A 22500-nucleotide genomic window follows, 5' to 3' on the forward strand; every position below is an offset into this window, starting at 1 on the left:
CAGTAAACAGGCAACGTGGGAAGCCTCGCTCACAGTCCTGGGGTTTGTTCTGTTTCTTAGGCCAGGTCATTCTGTGCTGGCCTCCAGCATGGCTTGCTGCCCTGTTTCAGTAGCAAAGGGCTTTTGGCTGTACTGCCAGTATAGGCCAGTCTGCCCAGCTCCTGGGAAGGCAGCCACAACCTGTTGCAGAGCTGGAAATGGATGTTAATAGCTCATTCTCATTTACCCATTTTCCAGGATAGCAAACTTGGACTATTCACCTATAAAATCAATTTTTTCCTTCCAAGATAGTTTACCTGTGATAGCTGATACCCATCTGCCATGGTGCTGTACTGGTCCATGCTCTTTTCTGTGATCCCCGCAGCAGCTTTTCTGATTTTTGCTGATGTGGGTTACTGCCAGCTGCCATCTACCTGATGGCATTACTTCAGTCTGAGGAAAGCTGGAGAGCTTTCCATGACGTAAATTTTGATCTGTCAGCAGCACGGGGGCTCTTTGCCAAGACGTGTGTAGTTGCAGGACCTTCCTCTGGTGGTCGTGTCAGAGGTTCTGAAATTTGTGTTGAAAGGTAGAGGTGATCACCACTGGCTGTTAGAGCCTACAAGGAGGGCTTTAACATGACCATACTCATGATTTATGAGTCATTTAAAAACCAGATAATTTGTAAGCTGCCTAATTAAAGCAATGTTGAAACACTTCTAGAACACATGATCATCTTGTTTATAAGAGGACAGCACAAAGACCAGAACTGAATAAAACCCAGCTAACATGGGAAGACTGGTTTGTTTAGCATTAACACCACTTAAGTAAGCTGTCCCTTACTTTTGGCAACACTCAGTGAGCTTATTTTCAATAGTGGCACTGGAACAGTGTTATTCTCATTTCTTCTCATCCTTTTAGTGTGCATTTCCTCAAGAAGTTTCTCTGAGGGAAGAAAAACTTTGTATTTACCAGCCATTTTTTTTAAATTTATGATACTTTGCATGATTTCCATGCAAAGTAGCCATATGGGTATATTCTGTACTTCGTTGTATTTATTTTTCCTTTTTTTTAGGAAAAATAAATACAACTTCCTTTGAATTGTCTGTTCACCATTCAGCTCTCTTTCCACATTAGTTTCTTCTGTGGCCCTTTATTACTGATGCTTTTCAGCTGCTGAGAGGATCATCTTTAATTTCAAAGCTACACATGGGGATTAAATGCTACCCAGATGTTGTACCAACCTCCCACTCCAGCCTCTACAAGCAAACCCTTTGTGATGAATACTGATTATTTTCACTCAGTAGGTTGGATCCAAACTCTAGATCTGGCCATCTCAGTAGGTTGGATCCAAACTCTAGATCTGGCCATCTGGACCCTGTTTCATCATGGCTGGTGTCTCAAGGGTGTGTTTTGGACATTCCCATTGCAGTTCCCCAGGCACAGCCCAGCTGCCCATTGGCAGAATCTCCTCTGACTCACATTTCTCCTAGGACAGTGCTGTGTGCTGCAGGTGCAGGAGTGCCAAGCACAGCCTTTTTCTAATCCTCTCTGTTGACAGCAATGTTTAACTTCTCCAATTTAACCTCATGATAGGTTCCAAGATGAAGCTGCTCCCTATTTTATATCTGACTCAGTATTTCTCTGTCAACTTGCTGAGATCATTGGTGATCAACTACTGGTTGATCCTTAAAACAAAGTTATTGGCAGAAGGCCTTTTTAGACCATAGGGATTTCCAGGACCTGGAAGGCACAGGGCAGTAGAAGCAGGACCCTTGTGGTCAGCACAGTCCCTGTAATGTGGGACATTATATTCCTTTTTCAGCCTCACAGGGCAGCTCTTCCAACCCTTGGCTCCTGCCTGTTGCCTTTTCAACTCCTTGCATCCTCCCTGAGAAGCAGAGACCCCACGCAGGTGATGTGTGTTGGATGTACCAGTGCTCACTGATGTAGCTTTTCTGCACCCTCATTGCCTCCAGCTCTCACTTCATATTCTTTCTTTCTATTCCCTAGCAATGAAATACATTTTTGCTTGTTTCCAGGCCTGTTTGGCCTTACAGACTCTTACAGTCATGGTTTTCTCAAGGAGACCTTACTATTTTTGTTACTTGAACTATTATTTTCACGTATTTTTAGTGGTATATCCAAAAATTTTGCCTGGAGGAAGCTCTTGTGGCAAATCTGCGACAGCTCTTCCTTTTTCTTTATTCCTTTTATGAGGAAATTATGAAATGCCTAATACATGCTTCTACTTTTGTTAAGGTTTGGAATGGAACCAGCTACAGTTCACACAATTCCACCCTTGGCTAAAATCCCCAGTTTACTTACCTGGGAAAACCACAGTAACTGGGTGGAGAAAGTATAGTCTCTACAATTAAAATGCAAGCTGACTTAATGAAGGGATATTTATTAGGGAAGAATTTTATGACAGTATATTTTCACCTTGGGCAATAATCTCATATACAGCACAAGAGATAGCACAGGGCTGAACAACACCGTGAGCACAGCCCAGACTGAGGGAAGCTGAACTGGGGGCTCCTCAGATCTGTGTCAGCATCTCCCTTCATGGCCCAGGAAGACAGGCAATGGTCCTGGCTCGCTCAGTTTATTTTTACTCTGTGCCTTTTCCTAGCAGCCCTTTTTGGTGTTATTTTTGCATTTGTACCTTTATACAGTTCCTGCCCTTCTACCCCATATTTCTAATTTTGTTAATCCATGCTTGTTTGGAGGTCCCTTACAGTCTCCCTCATTTTCCAGCCTACTTAATGCTCAGCTGCATCTTTGCATTCCCATTTTTCCCTCAGTGGAGGCTGGCAGTGCTGTGGGTCAGGCCCCCTCCCAGGGGAGGAGGATTGGGGATGGCAGAGGGAATGGCTGCAAGAGCTACACAGGAACCTGATTTGAGGGTGGCACCTTGCTCAAGCCATGTTCTCAGCCCTGGGCATGGCAAGTTAAAAAATCTTGACTGGGATCTGATCGATCCCCTGTCAGCCCAAGACCAGGATTTATCACCTGCTGCTCAGCCTTCCACATCTTTTCCTTCTGATGCCCATGATTTTGGCTGACAGTTATTTTAACTGTTTGCTTGGTCTTGAGCTTTGTTCCTTTTGTGGCCATGGAGACCATCTTCACATACTTATCTGCACTCTTGGGCTCACTGCTTATGAAATAGATTAAATAATATTTTTGCAAGCTTTTACGAGGTTGTATGAGGCTCAGCCTAGCTGCAAATACAAGTATACAAGTTTGATCCACAGCTTATATTTTTTTTAAAAAGTCTTCCTGAGTGTAAGTTAAGCAACTGAACAAGTTACTTAGAGCAGTTGCAGAGGTCTTTGAGTTCTCTTAGGAAAGGATTGCTACACATCTCTTGGAGATGATGCAGATATAATTAGTACAAATCAGAAATCCTTGATCCCTACAAACATGCAAATTAGAAACATTTAAAATACACAACATGGCCTAATGCTTCATACAAGCATACGCCCAATGCTCATGCAGACACAAATTAATTTATCTAAAGAGACCTGAGAGGAAGATGAAGAAAAAGGTAGGGTGACACTTGATCACTATAAGTAGTCTAGCTCTGAGAATGCAGTTTCCAAAGGGTTATTTTGGGAGCATTTTAGGTCATTGTACAATGGAAAAAAAAAGAAAAATAACAACAAACTAACCAAAACCACAAAAAAATCCAACCCCAAATTTACTGTAAAGAACAAGATAAATATTCAAGGAAGCAATCCAAGATAGAGTGGTGGAGGGCACTTTGGCAACATGGGAAAGCTACACAAACAATACATAATATGATAATTTCCAGAAGGGTATGAGCAAGTCAGAGCTTCTGGGACATCCCCGTTGCACAAGTAATGAAGAAATCACAAGAACAGGCACTCCTAACTTTTAGAAAGGGGAAGCTGTAGAGGAAATAAAGTTAAGACACAGGCATGTTGATATAACCAGGGAAGGACAAATCACTGTCAGCGCTGCGGCAGTTGACAGATGAGAGAACGGAAGAGGGAAACAGGACATGGATGTGAAACTAGTGGGGAAAGGCTGCTGGAACATCAGAAAGAACGTGCAAAACCAGGAGAGTGTAAATAGGTACCGACTAGCAGGTGTTATTGCCTTCTCCTGATTTTATGGAAGGTCACCTCAATGCTTCCTTAGAGATATGGGAGTCAGTATTGGAAGCAGCCTTGGTGAAAGCTGCTGTCAGTGGATTCACATCACTTTAAAGGCAGCAGTGAGTAAGGAGGAGCCAGTCAATCCCAACAGTTGGGCAGAGAGCTGGGGATGCCATGGGCTGGTCATGCTCATTCCTTTCAAGAGACATCTGCTTCAGGAGGTAGCATTTTATAGGGTAAACAATGTCATGCAGACACATAAAAAAACCCCACACTGTAATAAAATGAAATTAAGGTTTCAACAAGATTGTTGATAGTTTTTCAAGAATTAGTGAACCTTTGGGCCATTGTCTGAGGCAAGTACTAATGGAGCCAAGGAGTTGTGGAGCTCCTGTGCTTCTCATCTCCCTGAGCAGCAATTTGGCATTTAGGGGCTGGGAGAGATATTCCAAGGAAGATCTGAATGTTCCTTGGTGACTGCATGTAAGACAGTATAAATAGCAGATATATTTAAATTAGTGACAACACTCTCCATTGTCCTGCAAGCATCAGTCCTTCCATCTTAGATTCACAGCTTCTCCTCTCCAGTGTCTTCATCTAAGGCAAAGGGCAGAATGCTGCCATGCAGGAATTAATAATTAACAGATAGGTACTATGTTTGCAGGAGATGGACTCTGCACCACTAAGTCCTCCATGGATGACAACAAATGGAGCTTTGTTCAGCCACTGGTGTTGGACAGTACACTGGCACTGGAACCATTCTTTGAACCTCTCTTTGGTGTCTGAGTGCAAATGTCTCTGATCCTGCGTGTCCATGGAATGGGTGTCATTCCATGGAGTGAGGGTGGCTACAGCAGGCAAAAGGCTGGGTAAATTAAAGATGTAAATTTGAAAAAAATGGGCAGATTAAAAGGATTGGCTGTAAAACAAAGTGAGTATGCCATGAGATAAAGGTACATATTGGGCTGCAGCTGAAAAGATTATAGTAGTGATATATAAAGAATGTCTTGAATTAATCACTTCCTTTGTGAAAGTATTTATGTTTTGCAAATCATTATCACTTAGCAACCTACACTGTCATTTTTACTTTTTACAAACTTAAACTGTTTCCTGGGGGTATTATCTCTGTCTGGCTCAGCAAAATTAAAACAGTAGCTCACTTAACACTGTCTATAAGTAGATGGAAATAGCTGGCTCCAGATGTGTTATGAATTGTGCTTAGAGAATTAACATGGTTTAGATCATAGAAAGTGAGACATATTTGCTGTTCAACACTTTCTTATAGAGCAGTAATCTGTGTTTAGCTTTATGGATCTTATCAAATGCTTGTTCAAGCCAAGTCGCAACTCTTGCCAAGAATACTTAATGCCACGTTTGAGACGATGAAATGTAAATCATGAGGGGAGCTGGCAGGGTTGCTGGGTTCCCTCTCTGCACTGAGACACCCCGCTGCCAGGGAGCCCTGCTGGACCCCCCACCACAGGCACTCAGTGCAGGGAAACATTACAGCGAGGTTTCTCTAAGGACTCCTGAAAAACCTTTCTGGAAAGGGATTCTGCAGCCTCTCCCCACACTCCACACCTGGTACATCTTGGAAATGTTCCCTAGTAGGTTGTCAAAGCACTCTTTGTTGCAGAAGGAAAATTGATTTCTTCATGTCTTTGTCTACACAGATAATATAAAACAATCATCTCCTCAAGAAAGATTTATGTGTTGGGGGATTGTTTCCGTCTCTGTTCCTAATATTCTTATCTTAGACTAAATGAGCCATGTTTTTCATTTTGAATCCTTTGGTGTATAATTCTCTTGATTCTTGTGCTCCTTGAATGCTTCTCATTTTGTCCAGGTCTGTAAGTACCATGTCCAGACCAGGACCCTGCACTCCAGTTAATTCATCTTTACCCTCTATTAAATCACACCATATGAATGCTCACTTCTGTTTTAAGATGAGTGAAGATAATGCATGTCTTTTCCCAGTCCTCAGACTCATTTGCTTCTATGCCAGAGCAGCCCACACTATGCTCAGTGGTGATCCCAGCCGAACTCTGGCACGCTCAGACCTCCCACCTGGGCTGCCTGTACCTCTTGCCCTTCCTTTTGCATTTTGTTATTTTCAGCCCTGTCTAGATGAGCAAAGAGTGAATCAGTGGAGAACACAAGAGTGGATGATGAGTGGCTTTGTCCTTCTCTTCCTCCCTGAAAACTGCTGCCCAGCACTTGTAGCTGGCAGGGAGGGAGGACTGGGCTGGGTTGTGAGTCATCCTCCACTCCCTACTCTCTTCCTAAGCCAGGACCTGTGTGTTCCCTGCCAGCTGCAAGCTATGGCCAAGACCCTGGCCCCATGTTTGTAAGGAAAACTTCACTCCCTGTGCATATCCACTGCTGCGGCACAAACACGTCCCCATTTAGAGCAGCACTCCCCTTTGCTCTGGTGGATAAGCCCTGCACTCCTCTGTGTCACTGCTGGCAGCAGATGCTGTCATCAATGGCCTCACCATAAAGAATAAAGCCTAAAAAAGAGTCCAAAAGGCTGAAAAAACCCAGCAGTTGTCCCATAACATCTTAACACCTGATGGAGAGTGAGATATTATGGATCCACAATTGTGAGTGTTTACAGTTCCTGAGCTGATTGATAGCAAGGAAAGTTTAAACACTTGAACAATAGCTGCATTAATGCCAGAGGTACAGACCTGAAGGGAGAGGTGAACTGAGGGGTTAAACATTAAGTAGCTTTCAACTTTTAAAAATAACATGTCTATGGGCATAGCTTTCTACTGGGAGTTCCCTTTGACACATGAGCCTCTCAAACTCATAAAATATCCACAAGAGATGCTCTCCATCAGGGCCTGTGCACACTCCAGCTCTTGTGGGGCAGGACAGATTCTGCCTGGGCTAGGCTGCAGAAGCCATGTGATGGGAAAGCTAATGCTCACACCTAGCACTGCTCCAGTACTGCCAGCATCTGGGAGTCAGAGGTCTGGGATAAAAAATCATGGAAGCTTTCATTGTCAAGAACACTTTCTATTTGTTGTAAATAGTTTGGGAGGGCTTTTTAATTAGTTCTTTATATTAGAGCATTTGGCTCTAATATAAAGTCATTAATATGACTTTTTATTAATAAAGCACTGTGGGAGTTGGTTTTGATTTGACCTCTTCTGCTTGCCTGTGCTGTTTGCAGAGATCTTCACACTCTCCAGGTGACACAGCCCTGACTTTTAAAAGAGGGTATCTATCATCAGTCAACACTCATAAAATCCTGCAAATCCATGTTCAGCATTGCATAGCTGTGCCTTCAACTTTGCTTGGTATTTTTAAATAATTTTTAAGAAGGTTCTATATGAAGGTGCTGTGGAAGAAGTGCAAGAAGTGCTGGATTGCATGCTGCAGCAGTATTTTCTGATTATCTCTTTCTTGTGAAATCTAAGCCCTCCTCACCTATGAATGGGTGAACCCTACTGAGCATCTTTGAGTGAGGGGAGGTTTTTTCAGCTGCCCTCCACACCAGGAGAAGGTTCTCTCCTTCTCTCCTGGCCCTTCTCTCCTGTCCATCAATGCTGTGGGGACCCACCAGAGCAGCAGATAGCGAAGCCACCCCAGCTCTAAGTAGGCCAGTGTGGGGCCATTAGTCATCCACTCACGGCATGCCTCACTGCCTGGGCCCAGAGCAGACGTGTTCCACTGCCTTTATGTAACCCCCAGTGGGCTGGCTGCTGCCAGGGGCAGCCACCACCCCCAATGCCACCAGCACCCAGCAGCAACCTTGTGCTGCGGGTGACACTGAAGCCTGCCATGAAGAGGCAGAGGTGCCCCTGAGTCAGGTGCTGCAACAGTGCCAGCCCTGAGGTGAAAAGCCCACCTGGGGCAAAACCCCTCGTCCTGGCTGGTAAGGCTGACCCTCTGTTCCCACTCTCCCAGCTGGGAGTGCACCATTGGGATAGAGGGTCACCATCAACTTTTGTGATAAAAGACACATGAGGCTCAGACCCCCCTTCAGCTCAGCCCCATCTCAAGCCAACAGTCCTGGTGGATTTTTAACAAGTGTGAAGGATTGGTTTTGTCTAATCCTGTGTGTGCAACCATCAGGCAAGTTCTTATCTTGACTTAACCTACAGGTAGAACGACTCTGGTCATACTGCCAGCATATTTCAGGGGTTTATGTCCACACCCCTGTGGTGTGTGCACTCCGATATCCCTCAGGTCGTCTTTCATCATCAGTTACGCTTCAAGGCTCTGCAATCAGATACAGATATCTGAGCAATAGGGAGAAATATTTACCAAAATAAAATTTAGATGGGAAAATGGGAAAGAAAGAATAAAGGGAGGAGAAAAGAACTAAAGGTGAAAACTCAGTGTTGTTTGAAATTTGCACTGATGTTTGTTAGAAAATGGTTTCACTTTTGCACACTGGCAGCTCTATACAAGATTTATCTCATGCAATATATTCTTTGCCTTCCAGTTTGCACAGCAATTTGATTTTTGATATATTTGGTGTTTTTCTTTCCCACACATTTAGCTCCTGCTAATGCTGAGAGAGCTTGTTGGTGGTGATCTCAAGAGAAATTGGATTGTGATGAGCCAGGGATGTTGAAAGTCCAGTTCTAGATAATGTTTCTACATTTCTACTGTTCTTCTGTACATCCATTAATTTTTTTCCCAGAATTTCCTGTTATGGGATGCTGTCTTGCTTATAATCAACAGGGGATGGCTGAGATATGGATACAGATTGCTGAGCTAAGGTGTTGCAGCACCTGTGTGCAGGTGACCAATCCAAGTACCATTCACCTGCCAAAGCAACCCATTGGGCCAAGGAAGACCCCTGCCTTGGGACTCTTCAGTCCTTGTATGAAAGAACAACCTTGGCTACTCCTGTGGCCATGACTGGTCAGAGCAGCTTAGTGACCTTGTGTCCTTCTACCAAACTCTTTGGGGATGGCTGGCAATGTCATTTTCCCCCCCGGTGTCCTGACTATGGAGAAGTGCTAAAAACAACAGCTTCGTAGACCATCTATTGCCATCTCTGCATGTGAGCATTGGCAAGGAAATCAGGTGGAATAGACTCCACTCTGGTCTCCTGCAGCACACAGCTCTGGAACGACAGACAGCGGCAGAATTTATAATCACATTTTGCTTGTAACTGGGAAACAAAGAAAAGGAATTGTGATAAAACCAGAGCGGTCTTGTGGTAAAGGTGCCCTTAAGCCTGTCTCCTTGTCCTGTGCTTAGAGGTGCTTGATGTTAGGGCACTCAGGTTGCCTTCTCCATGCTCCAAAATATAAATTTCTGCCTCCTGATGGCAGATTTAGCTGGTTAATCACCATTAGCTTCTTTAAGTTCCAGAAATGGAAAGCTGCATCTAAACTCAGTGCTGTTACCACAGGTACGGCCCACAGCCCTGTGGGGTTCAAATGGGATTCCAGCTCTTTGCAGTTGTTCATCTGGCTGTTCTGGACACACCCTGACTTTTGACTGCCATCTCAGCACTTAATTAAGGGGTTAATGGACATCTCCTCCTGCTTCTTGCTCATTGTGGTTGTAATGGCAGCCTCGACCCCTCAGGGAGGGAGAGCAGGAATGGGTCTCCTCTGGGATCTTTACCACACTAAAATGTATTCCCATATCATGCTGTTGCCATGTGAATATCTGATGTGGCTTGGGTTACAGAGACATCTTTATGGACATGAAAAGTGTTAAAATGTACCTATTTACTTTGTTGCAAATGCCAGGCATTGCAAACCTAGGAAAGTATCTTGGGCAGCATGAACTTTGCCCTTAAGCACTAAGTAATGTGTGAATTACTACTTAAAATTAGTATCCTGTACTTGTTAGGATTTGTTTCTTCAATAAGTTCCTTTGCTCCTTCCTCACTATGCATATGTCTGATGCGTGCCATTATTCTTTCAATTACTGCACACTTTCCACCAGGCCCACAGGTATTAGGGTGCTCTGTGCCAAGGTTTTACCTTGGGAGACTGTGACCTGCAGGACAAGGGCTGTGGACAAGAACTTGGAGTGCTCCAGAGCAGTCTAGACGCCTGTAGGTACAAGCTGAGTGGCACAACCAGCCCCCAACCAGCCAATGCCGAGAATAAGTACCACCCTGACTTTGGAAAGGGGAAAGAGGACAGATCAAGGTCACATATAAGTAGCTCACTTAAAGTTTGCTTTCTCAGATCATGCCACAGGGTCCCCCAAGGAAAAGTCCCAGGGAACACTTGTCCTCTGGGGTTAGGCTGTGAAACTGAGCAGGAAGCCAAGTGGATGTGTGATTTCCCAGAAGGGTTTGGAAGACCTCTGCATTCCCAATGGGGTTGATAAAAGGGAGGTGATCTGTGTCACAACAAAGCCACTGAAGAACAGGAAACAAAAGCTGATCTGATTCTGTCTCTGAGCTCTACTACATGGTGATGAGATGGACTCAGAGCCCCAGTGCTTAGCATAGGGAGCACCTGAATGCCCTCAGAGATGGGGGGAAATTCTGACTTTTCAACTAAAGCTTGGGCTTTAGTTGGATTGTATCCACTTCAGTAAGGCTGTTTTCAGGACAATTCTTTTTTTTTTTTTTCCCCCTTTTTTTTTTTTTTTTAATAGGAAAGGAAAATAAAATAGGCCCCTTGAGGAAAAAGCAGAAGCGGAAAGGTAGGTCTTGGCACTATTTGACAGAGCAAGAAGACTCTAGATAGCAAACCATGAAGATGAGAAAATATTTTCTACTCCTGCATAGCTTGTGGTATGGTCCATGGCACAGGTTTTAGAGGCACAAATTTCAGTCCTTTTGCTGACCCAGCAACTACCTGTGTCAGCCATGGCTCTGCACCCCAGAAGAAGGCAGAGTCTCTCCTGGAGGTGAGACTCTCAAGTGGTTGCAGCAGCTGGGTCTTCGGCTGCTGGGTAAGGATGGTCCTGGTAGGGTATGGGCCATGCTGGGAAACATCACAGAAGCACCCAACAACCCAAAATCCTCTGGATGTCTGTGCCTTGCAGCTCTCCTTCCTGCTTACAGCTTGGACGTGGATTTTATGTGCAAGACTCACCCCACATAAAAACAGGGAAAGAGCAGCTATTTAGCTCTGCCTTATACTCTGGTTTTGCAAATTTACTATTAGTTTTATAGGTAGGTAATGACTTTTATTTTCTCATTGGTGTGGTTATTTCATAGCTGAAAAAGAAGCAGAGTTGTATATGAAGTACTGGGTAAAGAAGAAGTCCCTCATGTTCAAGGCCCTGAGGATATAAAATGTACTCAGAAAACTCCTCTGCTCGCATAAAATACAGAAGGCTTAAACAAAAAAGTCTCGTGTTTCCCTTTTAAAAATTCAGAGTCTCTTAAACCAAGAAAAATGCATCCATGGGAAGGGAGTGCCAGTAATTATAGTCCTACTCTCACATCCACTGCAAAGAGAGAAACAAGCAGTAGTTTCTCCTGAGGGAAGAGAGATTCTGGAAGTTAAACAGAAATGTTTATGCTTGTGAAGAGTTAAAAGACTTCAGAGGCACCCTGCTTCCCCCTCATATCCTGAGCACTTCAGGGCAATACATCAGCCCTGCAGCACAGGGCAACAGCCCAGAAAAGAGCTTGCTTTCAGTAGCCCCATCTTCTGCAAGAGGTTGAGGAAACACCAGAACAGGGATGTGGCTAAGTGTCAGCAGACCTTGCCCACCAAAATTCTCAGTGGGGACTATTTACATATTCATTCTGTGCAGGAGACTACTGGTTTTTCAATAGCTGAAGCCTTCACCTGTTCGGGTTGAAAACTACTGTTAGAGGATTTTCTTCCTTAAATTTAAGGCAACTGACATAAAAAAGGAAGCAGTCTGAATTAGACGTGAATCATCCTTTACGCACCGATCAACCTTCCTGTTCTCATTTCTGCATTTAAATAATTTTGTTAAGCTTGCATTTAAAACCTTTCCATAATGTGGCTTTTGGCTTGGCACAAAATCGAAATAATTATCCTGCTCTATTAACATCTATATTCTGTGAGAACTCCTCCTGCAAATGTGCCACATAATCTACACAGGCATCGATCCTAAATTAAAAGACAGCAGCAAAATCTGAGTCAGCTCTTCTACACATTATTAAGTGTCCATTTCAGTTATGCTGTTGATGGTTGCCAATCCAATTTCATACCTGCCTGTCCCTTTTGTCTTGTCTTCCTATCCTGCTGGCAGAAGACCATACAGATAACCAGAGCACAGTATAACATATCTTTGCATCTGCCTTTCGCTAGGCTTTCATATGGATTTTGTCTCATGTTTTATGTCAGGAGCACTTTGGTGATTCCCCTCTCTCCTATCTCTCCTATCCCAGCCAAGATGAGTAGCTGCAAATCTTGTACAGAGAAGCTGAACTCCATAGTCCAGAACAAATTTCCTGGCTGTGTTCACTAGGTGGAGAATAATCTACAACCAAAGCATGGCTAAAAAGACAAATCTTTCCTGCTCTGCAGCCACAGGACATCTTGGCAATGGTGGAAGGACAGCAATTTTACTGCATGCAGTGAGGGAAGGAAGAACAGAAGGCAGTTTCCAAAAGGTGACCTACTTTCTTCACTCTACACAGCCGGAAGATCCCACAGTGGGAGGACAACCATGAGGCTGGAGGTTTGCAGCCATAGGAGATCATAGCCAGGCCGTGTTATCTCATCCAAAAAAACAATCCAGAACATCCAAACTGCTGAGTACCAGAATTTCAGAGATGTTAGCCACTAGCACACAACAAAGGGGACAGCTGTCATGACAAAGTAAGCAGGAGTCCATTCATCATTTGGGAGAAGGTTGGATAAATGGGAAGAGCTTAGGAGAAAATCTGGTTTGCTGAAGGGTGAAGAAAGAGGCTCCCCTGTAACCTTAACGTATTTACCACAGACTCAGTGGGGACCTTTAAGAGTCATAGGACAAGGCTTCCCACGACCTGAGTCAGTTTGGTAATCCCCACACTGCAGATTACCACATAGTCATGCACCCATGCACCCAAAGCAGAATAAAAAATTGGAGATTGCATCCCTCATGAACCACAGGTGCTCCCCAGATCTTCCTGCTGCCCCAGAAAATGACATCATCATGCAAAACCAGGCAAAGCAGAGGGTGTGACTGTCCTGCATTGCCCAACCTCTGCCCACTCAGCTGCTATCTCCCTGGCCACACTGGTGAAGAAGAGAGAGCTGGATGGGCACCTGTAGAGGGGGAGCACGTTGGCATGTTAGCCCGTGGTTACCTAGCAACAACTGTGGAATTTTGTGGTTTCTGATGGGATAGGCTGTCCCTAAATCTAATCCTAACTGCAGTGTCTGACAGGAGACACTGGCTAAGCAGAGACCATCCCATTCTGCTGAGCAGGAGTTAGATGACTGGCCACTGAAAGTCAATAGTGTTGGCTGAATGAAAACACTTAGGTAATACTGATGGGTTCAGCAGGCCAGAAGGGTGCTAATAGTTGCTGGCTGATCTCAGCACCATGTCTCTCACAGCAGCCCAAGCACTTCAGGGGATAGAGAACACCCTGTGGAATTACTGTAATCATGTCCTGTGGGGCAAAGGATATATTTCTTACTTCTTCAGGTAGGATCTCATACAGGCCATGAGGTATGAGTTGTACCTGACCAAATTAAGGAAAGGCTGTGATTTGAACTGGGACTATGCTGAAAAAACTGGCTTGACTACTTTGACCTATACATCCAGGGATCCTGGCACTAGAGGAAAAATTATCTCAGTGGCTCCAATTGATGGTAACTGAGAGTTATTGCAGGAGGGATGAAAGCTGGGAAGATCCCTTCCTCCTTTCTCTTTCTGCAGGGACTAGCAGCCTAACTTAGTGGTTCTCTCCTGAAAGAAAGAGGGCAGGTTTATCAAGGCCTTCTTTAGTCACTCCATCTCTATAACTAAATTCTTTCAAAAATTTGGCAAGTTCTGGGGCTGGGGACAATAGTGCTTGAGCAGGAAGATGCTGCTAGCTTTCTGCTCATGTTGCAGAGTCCAGTTTACTCAGCTTGCGTGAGGAGTGATTAAAGCGTTTGGCATTTGAGATGCTCCTGTGGGCAGGTGCTGGGAATGACTCCTATTCTAATCCAGGAGCTGACATAGCAAAATCTTGCACTCCATTGTTGCAAATCATTAAATCAAAGCTACAATCCATTTGGAGTAACTCATGGAAAGTCATTATTATTTTGCCACTGCTTGCTGAACTGCTTAGATAATCAAAATACTTGTGAGAACATGGGAAAAAAAATCTTACTCTCAGCCTAGAAGGTGCAAAGAGCAGTGACACAACCCAACTGAGATGCAGCAGGATGTGTGGGAGCAGAGAAAGAGGACTTGGGAGGATATGAGCCATGAGACCCCCTGGAGTTCCATGGACCTCATCACAGTTAAACATAATGCTTTCAAAGGCAGGCTCTTACCTGCTCTCTCATTTCATCCATAAGGTGCAAGGGAGGTAAGGAGGAAGGTAATATGAATTTCTTCTTTTAAATAGCCAGTAAGGGAAAAGTTGCCATGTTCTGGAAGCCCAGCATTCCTTAAGGTAGAGACAACATAGGATACTTGGCACAGTTGTCTGGGGAGACATGGGAAGCTCTAGGAGAGCCTGCTCCTTCTTCAACTTGGAAGTCTGGGAGTGGGCAGCAAATTGATGGAAAATGTTTCCTTTAAGTCATGAGGAAAATGTGAATTACTGCTGAGGTTTCCATTCTGTACCAGCAGGAAGTCATTCTTCCACTCTGGCCAAAGATGTTAAAGAATATCTGGTACATGAGGACAGCACTGACACTGCATTTCTATCACATGGACTTGAGATTGATGCCATTTACCCATTAAGGCTTGCTTCTGCAAACATGTAGGTAGGTTGCCTGCTTCATCAATGGTGCCTGAGAATGATTTTGTGGATTTATGGAAATATCCATGTCAGACTCTCACAGCCCCAGAGGCATCAAGGAAAATGTACACCTGGAGCTCTGAAGATTGACATTAGTTGTGACACTTCCAATAGGACAACATTTCTCAGACATGATCATTTACAAAGTGAAAATGTCAATAATATTGAAGCTATTTTCTCATGACTAATTATCCGTCTGATCTGCAGTTACCAAGTGATGGGGCTAAGTCAAAGACCCATAAAGGCACTTTAACCATGATCATCCTTTTTGCCAATAGAAACCATGGCCTTCCACAGCTGAAGTGTATAAAAAAGCATAAAGAATATACGAAAACAGTGACACTATGGAATTATGAAGGTTCTAAACAATCATAGAAGAAGAGGGCAAATTATTTAAAGGAGACAAGTCATTTGAGAACTTGGCAGCTAATTAATTTTTGTGTTGCATTTCTTAAGTTCCCACACATTGTGGTTCTAAGGCTAAATCCTGTAGGCCTTTATCAACACACATTTAAGAGTTAATTTACAGAGCCTCTGTCCTGCAGAACATGATTCCTTGTTCTTTGCACAGCTGCATAAAACATTGTAAACACTCTTTAGCAAAAAGTGTTGGAGTAGAAAATAAAAGGCAAGTCTTAAATGGTGATTAAAAAATCACCACTTTTTTAGTGGTGAGTCTGGATCCTGTGAGAGTGAAGTAGCTGAACTAGAGGCTTATATATATTTACACTACCTGACTGAGCCAGTAAGGCAAATGGACAACTTGTGTGTTTATATAGCTTTGTATTTATATATTCTTTCCCAAATTCATGTCTCTTACTGGCTGTGAAATAGAAGCAGGTACAAATGGTTAAACACCTTTGTCCAAATTCTGCTCTTACCTGTATTCATTAATTTCTATGACCTATGCAGAACCCCCTGACCTAGCCCCTAAAATGTGGCCTCTACAAGATGCCCCTTGTGAGGTGCCTCTTGCTTCTTGGAAGTTGATCTTCTTTCAGAAGAGTCTAACAAATACTTTCCAAATTAGGGCTATTCAACCATCCCTGCCCAGAGTCACAGAACATAATTACCAACATGATTTATCTGAAGAATTTTCAACTCTTGAACGAACTGTGGTGACATTTGCTGATGGTATTCTTAGCATGCACAGGAGGAACAGGGCTTTTTGTTAACATGTATCTCTAAGGTGATGTGTGTAGGATATGGACTTTCCAGCTCCCTGTACTAATGTTAACTATGGGTTGGCATGTTAGAAGTCATCCTCTGTTTATAAAAAGTATATTGCAAAGACATTAGGAAGGAAACCCAGAAGGATGCTGAGGCAGAAAATTAAGTTCTTGGCTAAAATTTGTTGCAATGTTGCTGACACTGCTTAGCATGAGGGGAACCCCCACAGCTCTGGAGACATGGGGTGAAGCCACACACTGACCCAATAATCCTGACTCCCATCAGCACAATCCAGATAAACACCTTGTCCTTCACCACAGCTCTATAATTTGCTATGCAGAGGAAGATCTATGGGATTAAGACAGAGTAGGACAGAAAATTCTTCAGATTTCCAAATGTGGAGAAAAGAGACCTCAGCTATCTCCCAGTGCATAACCAGTTCTGCCTTTCGAGACTGCACCATGACAAGCATCTCACAATGCCCTGCAATTCTTCCCTGCATGCAAGTGCATCAAAATGGCTACACACCTGATTTTGTGTTTCTCAATTTTTGAGAAAACCACTTGCATAAATAAGCTTGTAAAACTTTTGGGGTTTTTATCTCTTGTATTTATTAGAGCATACTGACACCACGATAATTATATCACTGCAATGACACCAACTGAAAGTTCTGATGAAACAACTCACACAGATCCAACTTCATTTCTGAAGGAAGTGTGCTTGATATCAATGTTTTCCCAAAGGGCAGAATTATCTGAAGTGCAGGGTGGGGCTGAAAAAGGGAACAGCTTCAGTGAGTCATTAACATTTTAGAAAAAGACAAAATGCTTCACACAAAGGTAAAAGGACACATGTAGTGTTTAACCATCTATGCAGCATTGGTTTTGCCATGGGAGTGCTTTGCAATTACAAATGGAAAGGCAGACTGTACATTGAAGGGCAGTCCTCAATTTTTCTTAACATGTGCTCCACACTATGAAAAGCCTGGAGCATTCATATTTTGTATATATTAGCTCCATGAATGCAATCACTATCAGCAAAATGTCTTACCAAACACACAAGATGGAAGATAACAGGAAGAGTCTGGCACCTGCTAATTCTGTTTCTAATTTTAATGTTATTTTAATTGCCATCACAGAGAATGGAATGAAGATTCTACGGTCCAGTCCTTTTCTCATAACATTTTTGGGAGGTTTGGCACCAGCTGTCATGGGAACAGGACTGGGCGTTGTACCTTCATATCCCAGTAATGTGAGAGGGATTGCCAGTATCTGTATCATCTGCAAAGTCTGAAGGCCTCTGTAAATTAGCAAATGTGCAGAAACCAACAACAGGAGAGGAACTGCAAAGATGAATTCAAAGAGAATTGCCTATAGAGGGGAGAGAATGGATGTTAGAGCAGCAGAAATATGGCTGAGTTGCATTAACTAGGGTACAAAAAAGCTGATAATTCTGCCTACCATGCTGGAAGAAACTTAAGAGAACTGGACTCAGCTTTAGGAGACTGTAAGAAAAAGAAATAAACTGAAATGTGACTGAATTAAAAAAATAAAAGAAACCATAATACATCAACAAAAAAACAAGCCCCAAAACCCAAAGACTGAGCTCTCCTAAAGCCTCTTCCACGGCTTTTAGGTACTTGAAATTAAATGTCATCTGCCATATGAAACCCAGAAAGGTTTGAACAAAAATGCCCTAGGAATACAGTGGCTTTTACATGCATGAAAAAAAGGCAGATAGATTAACTCACTGCAAGTGACTTGGAAGACCCTCAGCCATGCAGTGTAGGTTTCTTCACTGAAAGGGTGGTCAGGCACTGGAACAGCTGCCCAAGGAGGTGGTGAAGTCACCATCCCTAGAAGTGCTCAAGAAACAACAGGACATAGCACAGAGTGCTATGGCTTAGTTGACAAAGTGGTGTTCAGTCAAAGGTTGAACTTGATGACCTTGGAGGTCTTTTCCAACCTAAACAATTCTGTGATTCTGTGAGTGCAGGTTCCTTAAAGACTTGAGGGGGAGAGAGGTGTCTTTGTAGACAATGAGATTTTCTCTTCAAGAAAACATTAACGCACCAGTGAAAAAGAGAGAGCCAGAGGAAGGAGCGGAAGCACACCCCATATCTGTTCCCAGAATACAGAAGCCAAATGTCAGCTGGCAACTGAATGATGGTGCATACACTGGAGAGACAAGCACTCATTCCTGGACTTTCTTCCGATACATAAGACTGAAAAATGGATAGAGAGAGTGCAGATGAACAGGAAGTACATCATGCCAATAAGGTCTGGATAATGCAAAGCCAGGAGGGATATCTGTTCACACAAGATATTGTGCATACTGCACTGACAGCACAGGCAAAGCTGACCTCACCTGTATGCACTGAACTGGTCATGGAGAAGTCTGGGCTCATGTTGATCATTCATATAAATTCAGACTTAGACCTTGACACAATGACTTTGGAGAAGAGTAATTCCCTGCATAAACAAGTGCACGTTTACTCCCAGACCAACATCAGATGGAATGTGGAGCAGAAAAGCAGAGAAAAGAGGACAAGATCTACCTATATCTCATGTTTCTGCTGAATGGAGACAGTGAAACACAGAAAGATAAATGAAAGAGGTCAGAGGAGATTGGGGAATGAAGTAAGGGCCAGAAAGTAGAGAGTCAGCAAGAAACCTGAACCACCATCAGAACATCTTAGGTGAAAACAACAGGCTAAAGAGAAGGAGCAGTCAGGGAAGATATTCTTATCGTGGACACAGAAATCTCAAAGCAAGTGAATGGATCTGGGGCAGGGAATGGCTTAAAAGCAGCCAAGAGCCCAGAGGAAGCTAGATAACACGAAACAAGAGGAGGGAGGTGCTTATAGATGATACCTTAAAGGAAGAAAAAAATGGGTGCAGGAAATAATGGTAATGAAGGAAAGGAAGAGAGCACTGGACAAGTGCCGATGCCTATGTAGGATTCCTGGGCAGAATAGGATACAAAAAAAAACACTAAAGGAAGGACAATCTGTCATGCATGAAACAAGTTAAATGAAAAGCTTTCAGGGGAACTCAGGTGCAGCTTTAGAGGAAACAAAGCAGGGAAGGTTACTGTAAGACATAGTGGTGAGAACTCCAGGAGGAAAAGTGGAGACAGTCCCAGGGCTAAAGACAGGAAAAAGCAGAGGACAATGGAAAGAAGAATTAGAGGGTGAGTGAGAGGAACTCTTCGGGTAGGGGACAAACTACAGGAATGGAAAAGGGAAGCAGGAAGGTAACAGAGGATGTGGCTAGAATAGAACAGAGAACAGGTCCCAGGAGCAGTGCAGGTTGCTATAGGACAAGCGACTGAGGTAGACAGCACGGATTAGAAGCCATGAGCCGTGCTGGCAGCTGGCAGCAGGAGCTTGCTTATTCAGCAAGTCAGGCAGCAATTAATTAAATCAAGTCAGGCAGCAATCAGTCAGTTAAATCGGGTAACAATGACTCAATTAAGTTGAACTGGGGAACAATGAATTTATTACATCAAACCAGGGAACAATGAACCAATTAAATCAGCTGGAAGCCTCCACGGGTCCATCCAGAGCCTGGGCTAGGTGCCACCGGGGTGGGGGACTTGCTGCAGCCGCCTGCTCCAGGAGAAACATCACCACAGCAACTGAGCATCGCTGCTGACAGCCTTGCTTGTCCCCCTCTGCCCAGGGCAGGGAAGGACATGGCAGTCTACAGCCGGTCTGATGAAATGCTTGTAATAAACCAAAGGGGTGGGGAGATGGAAACTGTCAGCTTCCAAATTAGCAATAGCGGTGGAGAAATTACTGGGCTGCCTAAGGATGAAGAAAGCTCTGCCTTTCAAATCAGGCTGATGCTGGATATCCGGAGCTGTCAGCTTATGAAATGGAGAGGCTTTGATGGGTGCCTGACAATGGGTTAGTCTATCCTAACTAGCAGGCAGGAGAGGTACACTTTCCAAGGCCATCCTGGAAGAGCATGGCTACACTAAAACAGCTGCCCATGCCCATTTTGACATTAAAAAGTGCAAATTATATGGATTGGTGTGAGTCAGGCTGGTAATGTACTGGCAGTGCTAAGAACCATTTTCATCCCCTTTCATTGGTTCCCCTATCATTTGGGATTGAGGGGATTTTGGGGTTTTTGTTGTTGGTTTGGTTTTTTTGTTCTCTCCTGTTCCTTCTTCTATCTCCACAAGCAGGGGGCATCACTAAGATCACCAAGCTACCTTAGCAGGAAAGTAGCCAGTATGTTTCTCTTGGGACTTTTTATGCATATCTGTAAACTGAAAATAAAAAAGGGAAGGTCTCATTGATGAGGACTACCTGAGGTCAAAAAGATGAGGGAGACAGGTATCTGCCCATTATTTAAGAGAAGTGCAATCATAATCGTTCTCTCAGACACCTGTAAGGCCCCTGCAGGTGAAAAAATCCATACTGCTTTTCAAGCCAGTACAAATGCTTGACATGCTGCAATCATTAATAAACAGGGATATTACATGGGCAGCCTTTATCATACTACACATTGTCATTAAAGTAATTATATTGAAAAGGAAATGAGACTTTGGTGATGAGGTCCTGGGATTTGCCCAGAGTGTGTAAATCAGGGCCAACACAATCCTTGTAGAAATGCTGACCAGTAAATTAAACTGAAAATGAAAGCTGAAGGAGAACAGCTTCCTGAGCAGAACACAATAAAGATGGGCTTGGTCCAAGGCTTAGTATATATTATCAGTACCATATGTTTGTTGCCCCTAATGAATGTGCCACAGGACAGAAAGAACTTTAGACACACTGGAATGATAGTTTCACACTGAAGGACTGGATATAATTTTCTTTTCCCACCTCTGAACTGCTAAATAGTCAGAAGGCAAAAAGAATCTAATTAGGGATGTGAAGGTTTGGAAAGGAACCAGAAATTTTCAAGAAGAAAAACCTCCTGCTTCCAGTCTGCACCACAGTGTTTGAGCCGCCGTCTGCCATGGAAAAATGGAAAAGAAACTTCCTGGGGTTTGTTTTTTTCTCCTCTTTTATCCCTTCTGAATAATATTGAGAAGGAGCAGTTGGACTTGTTCTTGTTCAATTCTCAAGTCTAATGAAGTACATAAAAATCAGGTTAAAATTTCAGTCAACAGTTTTAGTAGTTTCAGACTCTGGTTTATTAGTGCTCAGAAGAAAAACTTGACCTATACCAATATTTCAAAAAGTGTTATCTAAATGCTCTACAGGTCAGTCAGTGACTGTGATTATGACCTTCTAAATGAATGACATGCACTATCAAAGAGGCTGGCCTTATCCTAAATTTGGGCTTTATATCTAAAGCTACTTTTGGTCAATAGGATGTTATGACAACTCTCTTAAAAAAAAAAAAAATTGCATTATCTTGTGAGGTATCTAGTGACACAAAATTTCTGAACTCTACAACTATAATTTTCCTTTTTGCTTATTTGTCAGTAATGGATGGGATTTATGTTTATCCATCCCATTCTTCTCACTTTTTACCTTAAAATCGTGTCAATAAACAAAATGTCATGTCAATCATGTCAATAAACAAAACATTTATAAATATATTATAGTGCACTGCAGGAGAAGGGGCTGTCATAATTCAAAGTAATCAATTGACATGCATTTATTTCACAGTTTTATCAACCATTAAGTTTTATATGCTACCTAAATAATACACTATATTTTTATATGCCAGCTAAATAAAAGATTCCTCATCTGTACAGGAATAAACACAATTTAATTCTGTTTACTAAGTCAATTACTAAATATATTAGTAAATATAGTAAATAAATTAGTAAATAATCTCATAAATAAAGATAAAACACCGTGATTAAGACTAGGAGTTCCAGTCCTTAAATTCCCAGCACTGACATATGTCCCCCTTTTTTTTTTTCTAGTGTCCCTTGAATCATCATTTGTAATCAAAGAGGGTGCTACTGGGTCAGAGAAATATCATTCAACAGATGAGAGATGAAAAAAATTACCCAGTAAAGGAGAACCTAGTCTGCTTCTCCCTGCCACTCATTCACCCAGTGATCCTCTCTATCTAGGGAATAGATAGTTTGATATTATCTAATTTTGGAAACACAGATTATCATTTACGACCTTTTTTTTCTGTCAAAACTGTGTGCTTCTGCCTTGGAGAAACACCAGGTGTTGGTCCCCAACTGTGACACTCCTGAAGGCAGTGCAGTAATGATACAAGGCAGCACAGAGAGCTCCACACTCTGTCCATGGCTTACCTCCTTTAGACTTGTCTGCCTTTAGGCAACAGTGAGACCCATAGGGCCTCGCTTCCACTAGCTTTTCATGGAAAAGACCTTCACAATCATTGAGTTCAACCTTTGACCATCACCATG

General features: G+C 43.1%; 1 long non-coding RNA gene across 2 annotated transcripts in view; it reads right to left on the reverse strand.

Moving 5' to 3' along the window:
* LOC111923799 (uncharacterized) overlaps positions 1-22500 on the reverse strand; it is a 32043-nt gene that overhangs the window by 7485 nt on the left and 2058 nt on the right. For both annotated transcript variants that reach the window (XR_002861303.2, XR_002861304.2), the window contains exon 2: positions 297-549. This is a non-coding gene — a long non-coding RNA (uncharacterized LOC111923799). The remainder of the gene's footprint in view (positions 1-296; positions 550-22500) is intronic.

This window comes from Cyanistes caeruleus, chromosome 3 (genome assembly GCF_971803275.1).
Source record: "Cyanistes caeruleus chromosome 3, bCyaCae1.hap1.1, whole genome shotgun sequence".
NCBI classification, from domain to species: Eukaryota; Metazoa; Chordata; class Aves; order Passeriformes; family Paridae; genus Cyanistes; species Cyanistes caeruleus.